This window comes from Tamandua tetradactyla, chromosome 17, assembly GCF_023851605.1.
Source record: "Tamandua tetradactyla isolate mTamTet1 chromosome 17, mTamTet1.pri, whole genome shotgun sequence".
NCBI classification, from domain to species: Eukaryota; Metazoa; Chordata; class Mammalia; order Pilosa; family Myrmecophagidae; genus Tamandua; species Tamandua tetradactyla.
Window position 1 is genome coordinate 73,148,426 of NC_135343.1, and position 13,880 is coordinate 73,162,305.

Genomic DNA, 13,880 nt, shown 5'->3' on the forward strand with positions numbered 1-13,880 from the left:
TTTGACTTTCCTCTTTATCCTCTACATGTGTCTGTCACCAGGATGTTACTCCAGTTTTTCCTCTTTCTCCATTTCTTTGGCTCTATGTTGAAAAACGTCACGCTTGACTTATTTTAATACTCTCCTCTCCGGACTTTGTTTCTCTTTTTGGTCTTAGATGCTCCTGCCTGGTTACTAAATATACAGATTACTGTATTTATCTTATTATTCCCTGTTTAAGAATCTGAATTGCTTATTCTTATTTCCATGCTCTTAATACTGACTAAGATGTTTTTTGATTCCCCCACCTAGCCAAAGCTTCCTTAAATTTCCTTTTGTTTTTCAAAGCTGTCAAATAAATATTTTCCTGCTCTTTCATAGTATTTATATTTTGAGTCTTATTAATTATCCTTTGATTACATTTTCTTATTTTCTCATTAGGGGGCTGACATCTTGTGAGCAAAGGATCATTGAGGGACTCCCAGGAAATTACTACATGGGGTCTTTAAATCCATATGGTTATCCTCCCTTATTATTTTCTATTTTATTTAGTTACAACAATACATGTAGTTTGAATGGTATGTACAGATACCGTTTGGATTCATGTACTGATTCATTTAAGTATTACTGAATTCATAGTGTGTTTATTTGATTATTTATATTTTCTTAATCTGTAATAGCCAAAATCTAACTATATGGTGGTTAAATATGCTAACTTCAGAACCAGACTGCCTGATTTAAATCTTCAAAATCATGCTTTGCTGCTTACCAGCTATGTGACCTTGGCTAAATTTCTTAACGTTTTCTCTGTGACTCAACTCCTTCATCTGTGAGGTGGAGATAATAATAATATCTGCTTCCCTGAGGGTTGTTGTGAGGATTAAATGAATTAATACATGTATAGCACTTTTGGGTTTGTCATATAAGTACTCAAAGATTGTTATTGTTACCATGTATTATATGTGTGGGGGGTATTTTATGTATGCACACACATAGATACGTGCATACGTACCACACACACACACACACATACACTACCAGCAGTCTTGACGTTGAATACAGATTCTTTTCTGATTTTGCCCTTAATAGGTAGTTTTGAAAGAAATACTTTTGACAATTTCATTTCATGAGGACATCCAGATATTTATCCTCTATTTCCTCCTTATCACTAAACAATATATTCTCCCATTCTGTCAAGACTGCTCCTATAAATGAGAAAAGAAAATTTCTCCAAATTAATCAACTTTTCCTTTCAGGTTACTGAATTACTAGTAAAGTGTCTGACTGCATAAGTCTCAGAAAGTAAACATTTGGAAGGATTAAATGAGAATAAAATCTTTGATTTCCAGTCCTTTACTATAAAATTACTTAAGGGACTAAGTGGAAGAGGTGTTCATCAACTATTCTGCTGCTACAAATAAGTTTTCATTTTTAGAAAAATCATATATTGCAATACAATAAGTTATCTTCATCTTTGAAAAACTGACAAGAATTTCTTGCGAAATTGTAGCTCTTTGGTGGGAAAGTACACTGGAAACACCCACAATAGATTTGAATACAGAATTTTATGTTCTTCAAATAACATGTTTAAAATTTATGACTTTAAAAGTTTTAATTACAGTTAAAATTTCTAATAGTCATCTAATAGTGCATTTAAATACAATCTAAAGTTTTATTGCAAACCTGAAAAATTTTATTTTTAAATAAGATAAATAAGAAACCATATTACCCATATCAAAATTTGAGGTGCATGGTATTACAATGAATTTTGGGGCTTCTTAATGTGAGAGGAAGGTGAAAATTTATGTGAAAATATTGGAATTTCTTACACATTGGAATCTATACTGTGTCACTCTTGTTATTTTCTCTAAGATGAAATCAAAACTAAATTTCCTAAGAAAGATTGTCCGCCTTGTGTTTCTAATCTTTAAGGTATTTTATAGGTGTTTTCAGTTAATGGCCTCTGTATATCTTCTGAAATTAGTTAAATTAGGCTTTCTCTGGTATTTATCAGTCTGAAGTTTATCCTGCAGTGACAAAATTTATTTAAAACTCATTTTAACTAAAATAAAAACATGCACTAAATGCACTTGAACTAAAGTAAAAATGATTTAAAAATAATACTAAATGATAATTTATAATCTTAGCTTCCAGAAATTATTTCTGTATTTCTAATTAATATACTTACATTAACATTCCTTGATGTATCAATTTTAGACATTTAGACAGTTTCTATTCCTGTTATGGCAGATGAAAATTTAGTTATCTTTTATTACCACTCCTACTTTCCGAATGGCCAAGCGTATAAAATAGTGTATCTCTTACATTTTTACCTGGATACCTGGCTTCTGAAGCCTTCTGTCCTCCTCCACTAATTTGGTCTGTTCTGTGCATTTGCTAAATAGTTCTCCTAGGACTGCCTTTTCATGATCCAGTAAATTTTGAAACTACTGTCCTATATTGGCCTTCCTGATAGCTAAGTCACTCTCTTGGTTAACTATCTTATTTTGGCATAACATTCCTCTGTAGCATTCCTAAGGATGTGGAAGAAGTTAATTTTTGTGTCCTGTGTTTAAAAATGCCTTTATGATTACATTTGATAGCTATAACTTGAAATGGATGAAGTTTTCTACCCCTTTTATTTTTATTTTCTTAGAAAATGTTGGGTTTTGTTTATTTGTTTACTTTTACGTAAGTTCAAAGGTAGGTAATTCTAGGGCTGGTTCAGTCTCATAGGGGTGTCATCAGGACCCAGATTCTTTCCATTTTTGTGCTCTTTCATCCTTAGCCTTTAGATTGTCTATACATGTGACACATGATGGGCTACTGCAGTTCTCCTGTTATGAATGGATATTAAAACAGCCAGCTCAAAGAGAGGGACATTTTTCCCTCTGCATCACTTTTTTTTTTTTTTTATTAAATGTACCAACATACACACACAAGCATTCTACATATATAATCAGTAATTCATAATATCATCACATAGTTGCATATTCATCATCATGATTTCTTAGAACATTTGCATCAGTTCAGAAAACGAAATAAAGAAACAGCAGAAAGAAATTCATACATACCATACCCCTTACCCCTCCCTTTCATTGATCATTGGCATTTCAATCTACTAAATTTATTTTAACATTTGTTACCCCTATTATTTATTTATTTTTAATTCATATGTTTTACTCATCTGTCCATAGGTAGATAGATAAAAGAAGCATCAGACGCAAGGTTTTCACAATCACATAGTCATATTGCAAAAGCTATCTCATTATACAGTCATCTTCAACAAACATGGCTACTGGAACACAGCTATACAGTTTCAGGCACTTCCCTCTAGCCTCTCTGTTACACCTTAACTAAAAAGGTGCTGTCTATTTAACCTCCAGGATAACCTCTTGACTCTGTTTGGAATCTCTCAGCCATTGACACTTTATTTTGTCTCATTTTGCTCTTCCCCCTTTCGGTCGAGAAGGTTTTCTCAGTCCCTTGGTGCTGAGTCCCAACTCATTCTAGGATTTCTGTCCCACGTTGCCAGGAAGGTCCACACCCCTGGGAGTCATGTCCCACGTAGAGGGGGGAGGGCAGTGAGTTCGCTTGTGTTGGCTGAGAGACCACATTTAAGCGACAAAAGAGGTTCTCTTGGGGGTAATTCTTAGGCCTAATTTTAAGTAGGCTTAGCCTATCCTTTGCTGGGTTAAGTTTCATATGAACAAACCAAAGATTGGGGGCTCAGCCTATTGCTTTGGTTGTCCCCACTGCTTGTGAGAATATCAAGAATTCTCCACTTGGGGAAGTTGAATTTTCCCCCTTTCTCACCATTTCCCCAAAGGGACTTTTCTGCATCACTTTTTATTGCAATCTACCTCTGAATTTTGAATGCATTGCTCCATTTCCGGTGTTGCTATTAAATAGTCTAATGTCTCTATTACTTCTTTTCCTTTACTTGTGATTTGCTTTTTCCTTCTTGAAGCTTTTATGTTTTAAAAATTTTACAATGACATGCTTTCAGTGGATGAGTTTTCTTTGCCTTTGTGCTTAAGACTCTGGGCAATCTACAGGCCTTTATCCTTCAGTTCTTGTAAATATCTTTTATAGTTTGATTCCAGCCATTCTCTTTGTTCTTGCTTTTGGAATCTCCTATTAGATGTTGGCCCTTGTATCAGGAATGTATTCCACCACAAATAAAAGAACTCTTACCTCAGTGACTTAAAAAAAAATGTGTTCGTGTAACAGAAAAGGAACTTCAGGAATAGACAGTTGAGGAATGATATGTGGCTCAGGGACATTAACAGGTACAGGCTATTTCCATCTTTCCATACCACCAACTTTAACATTCTTGGACATAAGACGTCTGCTCCAGTTCTGGCCAAAGGATTGAGTTCCTTTTAGAAAAATTATGCAAAAGAAGAAAATGTGAAAAGGGCTTTCTCCCAGTTTAGTATCATATAGGTACCCTTGGCTATGAGTGAACCAGGAAAATCAGGGTTTTTTTTTTTTAAACTTTTTTTATTTGTGAAACATATTTACAAAAAAGCAATAAATTTCCAAGTACATTTTAACTAGTAGTTACAGAACATTTTAAAGTTTGCTGTGGGCTACAGTTCCACGATTTTTTGTTTTTCTTCTAAAATCTGAGTTTTTTTGTTTGAACCTCTGTAACATCTTCAGAAGAGGCCAACAGGGGAGACGGGGTTGATTATTATTAAGGTTGAATGAGTCAGTCTACAGACTCTGATCTTACAGGAATGTTCCTAGAATTTATGTTTTCTTTTGAGTTCTCCATTTGAGCTTTCTGAGAAATGTCATCGACTTTTTACTTTTCAGTCTTTTCTTGAAAGTAGGGAGTATTCACCTGGCAGTTTGCAGCTTAAGTGCTGAAATCAGGACCAGGGGTCAAAGGTATGGAGTAGGCTCATCATTTAGTATACACAACTTTCACATAATCCTCTAATGAGGGGAAAATATTCAGCCCTGCATTTAATTCCTGTTCACCCTGTGCTTGGTGTATCTCTTCCTATTCAGTTTCTTTTTTTTTATTCTTCCACTGGACTGTAAGTGGATTAATCACAGGCCTTGATTCATGACATACACTAATCATTAGTCAGTGCAAGGACTGCTTTTACTTAATTATTTCTAATAATACATTCACCTGTGAACCTGATACTCAAAAGAGAAGCTAAAATCTTGAAAATAATGTATATTTTCCTATATATTCCCACCCACTCCCAAACAAGTATCTCACCCCAAACCCCATTTCCCACACCCAGCTTAGCCATCCCCCTAAATCCCGTATTTATCATTCCTTTACTTTTTATAAAGTTTCAGTACATTTGTAAGTGTCCTTGAAATATGTATTTTTAATTTTAATGTGTAACTTCGTTAAAAGGGTAACATGTTTGTAATGTATTAGTACTTTTTTCACTTATTATTATTTTACTAAGCTTCATCTGTATTGTTGCACATCGCTGTGAGTGCTATGGAATATTCCATTGTATGAATATAGTACAATTTGTTCATCTGCTACACTTTTCATGGGCACTGGGGTTATGTCCAGGTGTTTGCTATTGAGTGCAGTGCTTTGTCCATGCTTGTGTGCATGTCTTTCACACGTATGCAAGAGATTCTCATAGGTGTATGCCTGGAATTGCTGCAACATAAAGGATATGAAGGTTCAACCTTAGGAAGTGGTTGAAATAACTTACATTTTCACCAGCAGTGTATAAGGGGTCCTGCAGATCCATATTCTCTCCAGCACCTGGTTTTGCCAGACATTTTAATTTTTGTCAGTCAGATGGATGTAAAATGATAGCTCACGGTAGTATTGAGTACATTTCTTCTATCACTGATCGTATTGAATATTTATTTGTATTGGCCATATATATTTTGTCTTTAAGTAAAATGTCATATCTGCAAACAGTAACCTTTGTTTTCCAATATTAGTCTCAGATCTTTTTTAAATATTTATTATTATTATTTTTTAATTAAAAAAATAATAACAGACATTCTTAACTTAGGATCATTCCGTTCTACATGTATAATCTTTAATTTTATTATGAATTATGTATACAAAGAAAAGAAAGGAAAAGCAATAATTTTCAAACTACAACAAGTAGTTACAGAACAGATTTCAGAGTTTATTATGTGTTACCTTTCCACTATTTAAGATTTTTTCATGTAGCTGCCACAAAACACAGGTGTCTAGAGGAAATATCAATATAGTGATTTTTAGCAGTCATACTCTTTTGTTAAATCCTATTTACTTTGTAATACATCCTCCTTCTTTGATCCTTCTCCCAATCTGTAGCTATCTTTAGGCAATGCCCATTTTGACTCCTCATGTGGAGAACAGGTACTGACATTAAAGGGTAGAGTAGTATAATTAATTGATAATCTTGGAGGGGCTAATCTCTCTGGGTTTCAAGATTAACTGGCCCAGGATCCTGGAAATTATAGGTTCCAGGAAAGCAAACTTAGTCCATGCAATTTTTATAGAGTCTCAATTAGATCCCTAGCTGTTCTTAAGAGTTAACAGGAGTAATGTTTCTTCGGTTTTAGTGAACCATGGCACTTAGCACTATCTAACTGAAGTTTACATAAGAGTAACCTCCAGAGTAGCCGCTTGACTCTGTTTGATCTCTCTTGGCCACTGATGCCTTATTTTACTGCACTTTCCCTCTCCGTTTCTATTTTGGTCCAGAAGGCATTGTCAGTCTCATGTTGCCAGGGCCAGACTCATCCCCAGGAGTCTCACCTCACATTGTCAGGGAGATTGTCATACCTGAATGTCATGTCTTATATAGGGGGGAGGGTAGTAATTTTCCTTACAGAGTTGGGCTTAGAGAGAGAGAGGCCACATCCAAGCAACAAAATGTTTCCTGAAAGCAACTCTTAGGCCTTATTATGGGTAGGTAGTCTTAGCTTCTCCACTATAGAAATGAGTTTCATAAGGGCAAGTCTCAAGATGAAGGGCTTCTCAATCTTAGGATTTGTTCCTATGAAACTTATCCCCACAAAGTTTAGGCTAAGCCAGCTTAAAATTAGGCCTTAGAGTTATCCCCTGAGAACCACTTTTGTGGCTCAGATGTGACCTGCCTGGCTCCCTCCCTCTCCCTCAGCCTACACTGCAAGTCCTCCACCTCTCTACATGGTACATGACTCCCAGGGGTATAAATCTCCCTGGCATCGTGGGACAGAAATCCTAAAATGAACTGGGTCTCAGCATCAAGGGATTGAGAAAACCTTCTTGACCGAAAGGGGGAAGAGAGAAATTAGACAAAATAGTCAGTGGCTGAGAGATTTCAAATAGAGTCAAGAGGTTATCCTGGAGGTTATTCTTAGATAACCCCTTTTTAATTTATGGTGTATTAGAGTATTTAGAGGGAAGTGCCTGAAAATGTAGAGCTGTGTTCCAGTAGCCATGTTTCTTGAAAATGATTATGTAATGATACAGCTTTTGTAGTGTGATTGTGAAAATCTGATGTCTGATGCTCCTTTTATCTATGGTATGGGCAGATGAGTAAAAAATATGAAAAAAAATAAATAATAGGCAGAACAAAGGTTAGAATAAATCTAGTGGATTGAAATACTAGTGGTCAGTGAAAAGGAGTAGTAAGGGGCCTGGCATGTATTAGTTTTTTCTTTTTTCTTTCTTTTGCTGGAGAGATGCAAATGTTCAAAAAAGTAATCATGTTGATGAAAACACAACTATGTGATGATATTGTGAGCCATTGATTGTAACCATGTGAAGAATATTTGTATGTATGTCTGTTGTTTATAATAAAAATATTAATAATAAAATCAGCTGGAAGCAAAAAAAGCTCCATCATCAGAAAAGTCAGGGTAATTCTGAGTTAAAGCAGAGGGTATGTATAGCACTGTGGTTATAAGCATGTGCTCCAGAGTGAGGCTACCTGGATTAGAAACCAATCTTTTGTACTTGCTAAGTGTGTTAACTTGGACAATTTACTTAAATGCTCCGTGCCTCAGCTTCCCTGTTTGTAAAATAGAATAATAGTAATAGTACCACTCAGAGAATTGTAGTGGGAATTTTAACAACTTAGAACTGTGTTTAGCATATAGTAAGTGGTCAGTAAATGTTAACCTATGGGAAAAAAAAGATTCTCTATGACTGTAGAAACAATAGAGGTTAGAGGGTTTGGTTTAGCATCAGTAATTGTGAAAAGGCTTGGCCAAGGGGAATTTCCTGCTTGGAGTTTGCTCTCACCGGCTTTCAGTTTCTTAAGCGCAGAAAATCACTTTGCTAATTTTTCGTTGCTGACAGAGACTCAGCCCCAGAGCACTGAGCGAGACCAGGACTGGGAAGTGTTGCCCTGTCCATAGAACCAGTGCAGTATTGAAAGTTATGAGCTCAACAGCATTCTGGGGGTTTGTTCACAGTTCCAGGGCTGTCGTAGCTCCTCATCTCTACTTAGGGTTCGCCTTCTGGCTCTGAGGATCCTTGACTCTCCCTTCCGATCTTCCCTGCTAAAGATGAGCTTGTCACCATGAGTAATTCTTCCAGAATTGTGCCTGTCCGTGTGAGCGAGTAATTTGCTGAATTAAAAACTTTGAAAGGGATAGATTTGTGCACCCTGTTAAATTGTATTTAAACCTAGTCTGGGATTAAGAGAATTGATAGACTCTCTTTTCTTTCTCTCAAAACCTCTAGAACTGATCCCAAAATGATTAGTAGAGTTTGAGTTGCTTCTACAAGGTTATGGAAGGTTATCAGTGGTGTCTGAAAATAAGTTATCTGGGGTAAAGGGAAAGGAATGAAGGAATACTTGACTAAATTATATGTCATACTGTTTAAATGATTATTAACCACTTGTTATAAAAATTCACTTCTTTGTGTTATTTCTTTTTTTTATATCACATTTATAAATGTTAACCCACGTTAAACCATCAATTTTTTTTTAGGAGAAACAAAAGTTAAAACCTAAAATGAAAAGTAATGTGTTTTAAAAAAAAAAAAAGTTGAAGGGCTTAGCCTATTTACGAGTCCCCAATGGTTGAGACAGTATCCTGGGTTTCCCAGATGGGGAAGTTCAATAGTTTCTTTTTGTTTTTTTACTTTTGGACCTTTGAGGACTGTATCAATACTTTCTTTTTTTTAATAAAATTCGTAATTTTATTTATTTACTTTTCAATACGTTTAAATCTTTGAGGGGTACAGCATTACACGGATTCGGTGTACAATGGCCTTAGCAGGAAGGTTGCTCCGGAATTTGGCACGAACCAAGCCACTATTTCCATGGGCACGTGTTACCTTTCCCCAGATTACTCTGGTTTTGTTAGGTTTGCCACCAGGAGTCACTGTGTTGTTATTGGCTTTGTACACATACGCACACCTCTTGCCCAGATAAGATTCAGTCTCATCTCGGGCATAAACGCCTTCAATTTTAAGAAGAGCTGTATGCTCCCTCTGGTTCCAGGGACCCCGCTTATAGCCAGCAAAAATGGCCTTGGACCACAGCCTTCTGGACATATTTGCCACTTTAGAAGTCCTGTTCCCAGCAGGGCTCCAAGATGGCAGAAAGAGAGCAATACTTTTTAATTATCAGCCCACCATAGTCTGAGATGTATCCTGGTATTGCATTAAGCTATGCAGAATTGCAAGGCCTCATTCCCATTCTGGACTCTAGGAGTTTGGGTTCGTTAAATAAGTTATCTAGACAGGTTGATCTAGATTGTGTGTTACACAAAATCAAGTTCTAGACATAATAAACTTCTCTGCCTTTGTGCTCATACAGTAGGTGAAGGTTTAGAGTACATACACTGTTACCTTTTACCCTGTATTCTGGTTTACCTTAGTCCCAGTCAGATTGGCTTCACTTTTATCACTTATTGAAGACTGTTCTCTTTTTCAGTTACTTGACATCAGTCTTCAATTAGAGATAAAATTTTCAGGGCTGGAACACTCCATTTCTTGTTCTTAGGTATCACAGTGTTACTTAGGGTTCCAAGAAATACACATATAGCTCAGTGTCTCAGAATCTAGAAATATATTTACAACTTCAGACTAAGTGTATCTGCTATAAGGACTTACAGTCTAGGCTCCAATTTTCTTATAAGTACTTTCGAAATAGACCTTAGCCTATTTGTTCTTTTGCTTCTAGCTTTCTTTGCACAACATATTGTTCCCAAGGTTTATTCAGTTTGTTGTGTGCCTCTCAACGTCCTTCCTTTTTGTAGCTGCACCCTTTTCCATCATATAAATGTATCCCAGGCTGCCATTCTGCTTCTGGGTCATTGTGCCTTCTGCTCCCTCCATCTGGTGAACATTATGGATAATATCTAAAATAAACAAATCCTGTCTTACAGTATCTTCTTGTGTCAACAAATATCAAATCATAACTACCCATTATCACTCAACCCCTACCCCCAATTAGTTGCCGCTAGTATGTTATGGTATTGTTGATGTTTTCCTTTTGGCTATAACATGCATTTTTAGTTTTCCCCCATAACCCTCTACTGTTGACCGTTTGTCCAAAATCAAACCTTTGAAATAGTTCATGTGGGAACTTATTTATGATTGTAGATTTAATCAGTGGGAGACATGACAATATACATCCCCTTTCAGTCATATTTACCTTCAGTGTGCAATATTACTTATTACCCCACTAATGAATTACCATCACTTTTATCCATTCCATGCATTTAAGTTCAGCCTTTCCCTTTTCTCTAGCTTCTGTGTACCTCTAGGTCTGCTATATTCTACAGTGTAACCTCTGAGATTACCTTTACCAGAGTCATAATAACGAAATCATACAATATCTGACCTTTTGTGTCTGACTTATTTCACTCAGCCTTATGTCGTCAAGATTCATCCATGTTGTCATGTGCTTTAGGCCCTCGTTTTTTCTTATTGCTACATAATATTCCATCATATGTGTATACCACATTGTTTATCCACTTGTCTGTTGATGCGCACTTGGGTTTTTCAATCTTTTGGCAATTGTGAATACTACTGCTGTGAATATTGGTGTGCAAATGTCTGTATCCCTGCTTTCAGCTCTTCTGGATATATACCGAGTATTGGTGTTGCCGAGTCATAGGGAAACTCAGTATTTAGTTTTCTGAGGAATCGCCAAACTACTTTCCACAGTAACTGCACCATTGTACGTTCCTGACAGCAGTGAATAAACATTCCAGTTTCTTTGCATCCTCTCCAACGTTTGTGGTTTTCTGTCTGTTTAATAGCAGGTCATTATAGGTGTGAGGTGATAGCTCATTGTTGTCTTGATTTGCATTTCATTTATAGCTAGTGAAAATGAGCATTTCTTCATGTGCTTTTTAGCTGTTTTATATTTGCTCTTGAGGGAAATATCTATTCATATCTTCTGCCCAATTTATAATTGGGTTGTTTGTTCTTTGGTTGGGGTACATAATTTATGTATACTGGCTATCAAGTGTTTATCTAATATGTAGTTTCCAATTTTTTTTCCCATTATGTTGGCTTCCTTTTCACCTTTTTGACAAGGTCCTTTGAGGCACAGAAGCTCTTGATCTTAAGAAATTTGCATTTATCACTTTTTCTTTTACTGCTTGTGCTTTAGGTGAAAAGTTTAAGAAACTCCTTCCCCTTACTAGATCTTGAAGATGTTTCCCTATATTTTCTTCTAAAAGTTTTATAGTACTGGCTCTTACATTTTGGTCTTTAATCCATTTTGAATTAATTTTTATAAAGGGTTCAAGGTAGGAGACCAGTTTCTTTCTTTTAGCTCTTGATAGCGAGTTCTCCCATGCCCATTTATTGAAAAGACTATTCTGTTCCACTTCAGTAGATTTGAGGGCCTTATCGAAGATCAGTTGTCCATAGATTTGGTCGTCTATCTCTGCACTCTTGATTGAATTCCATTGGTTGATACTTCTATCTTTGTGCCAATACCATGCTGTTTTGACTACTGTGGCTTTATAGTAAACTTTAAAGTCAGAAAGTGTTAGTCCTCCCACTTCATTCTTCTTTTTTAGGGTATCTTTAGCTATTCAAGGTCTCTTTCCCTTCCAGGTAAATTTGATAACTAGCTTTTCCAAGTCTTCAGAGTAAGTTGTTGAGATTTTGATTGGTATTGCATTGAATCTGTAGATCAGTTTGGGTAGATTTGACATGTTATGACATTCACCTTCCTATCTTTGAGCAGAATGTCTTTCCATCTATTTTGGGTCATTTTTTATTTCTTTTTGCAGTGTTTTGTAGTTTCCTGTGTACAAGTCTTTGACATCCCTGGTTAGGCTTATTCCTAGATATTTGATTATTTTGGTCACTATTTGAATGTAATTTTTTCCTTAATTGTCTCCTCAGTTAGGACATTACTTGTATTAAGAAACATTACTGATTTTTGCGCATTAATCTTGTATCCTGCCATTTGCTGAATTTGTTTATTAGTTCAAGAAGGTTTGTCGTAGGTTTCTCAGGGTTTTCTAAGTACAGGATCATGTTATCTTCAAATAATGAAAGTTTTACTTTTACCTTCCCTATTTGGATGCCTTTTATTTCTTTCTCCTGCCTAATCACTCCGGCTAGGACTTCTCATTCAGTGTTGAATAATAATAATTGTTCCCTATCTTAGGGGAATGCTTTCAGTTTCTCACTGTTAAGTATGATTGCTGCCTGTGGGTTTTTCATATATTCCTTTTATGATATTGAGGAAGTTTGCTTCAGTTCTTACCTTTTGAAGTGTTTGTTACCAGGAAAGGATGCTGAATTTTGTCGAATAGTCGAATACCTTATCAGCATCAATCAATATGATCATGTGATATTACCTTTTTGATGTGTTAATGTGCTGTATTACGTTGATTGATTTTATTGTGTTGAACCACGCTTGCATTCCTGATATAAACCCCACTTAGTTGTTGTGGTAGTTAGGTTCTGGTGTCAGCTTGGCCAGGTGATGGTGTCTGGTCGGGCAGGCACTGGCCTGACCCTTGCAAGAATATTTCATGGCTGTGGGTGATCAGAAAGGCTGGTTTACTGAATCATCAGTCAGCTGGTTGTAGCTGTGGTTGCTTATATCTGTGATCAACTAAGGGCATGTCTCCTTCAAATGAGATAGTCCAATCAGTTGAAGATTTTTCAGAGAGGAGAGGGACTTTCACTGCTTCTTCAGTCAGCAAGCCTCTCCTGTGCTGTTTGCTGAGACCCTTCATCAGAGCTGCCAGCTTCACAGCCTGCCAGACGGACTTTTTATTCCCACGGCTGTGTGAGACACCTTTATTTATCTCATATTGACAGGTTTCTCCGGTTGGTTCTGTTTCTCTAGAGAATGCTTACTGATACAGCCATAATGTATCATTCTTTAAGTGTGTTGTTGGATTCGATTTGCTAGTATTTTTTTGAGAATTTTTGTGTTCATTAGGGAGATTGGTCTGTAGTTTTCCTTTCTTGTAGCATCTTTACCTGGTTTTCGTATTAGAATGATAACTTTATAAAATGAGTTAGGTAGCATTCCTTTTTCCTGAGTTTTTTGGAAGAGTTTGAGCAGGATTCGTTTTAGGTTTTTTTGGAATGTTTGATAAAATTCCACCGTGAAGCCACTAGACCTGGGCTTTTCTTTGTAGGAAGATTTTTGATGAATGAATCTCTTTACTTGTAATTGGTTTGTTGGGATCTTCTATTTCTCCTCTACTCAGTGTAAGTAATTTGTGTGTTTTTAGGAATTTGTCCATTTCATCTAACTTGTCTGGTTTGTTGGCATTTATTTGTTCATAGTATCTCTTTTTTAAAATTTCTTCAGAATCCAAGGTAACGACCCCCCTCTCATTTCTGATTTTATTTTCATTCTCTTTATTTGTCAGTATAGCTAGTCCTCATATCTTTTTTAAAGCTTTGTTCCATTGGTCTGATTCTCTTAATACAATGTCATTAGAAGTAGTAATAGTGGATTAATGTTTTAGTTAGG

General features: G+C 36.1%; 1 protein-coding gene and 1 pseudogene across 1 annotated transcript in view; one reads left to right on the forward strand and one right to left on the reverse strand.

The window, feature by feature from the left end:
• The window catches only part of GCC2 (GRIP and coiled-coil domain containing 2), a 70,359-nt gene that overhangs the window by 3,838 nt on the left and 52,641 nt on the right, over positions 1 to 13,880 (forward strand). The gene's annotated exons all lie outside the window — the stretch shown is intronic.
• Positions 9,099 to 9,499, reverse strand: LOC143661381 (large ribosomal subunit protein eL33 pseudogene; annotated as a pseudogene).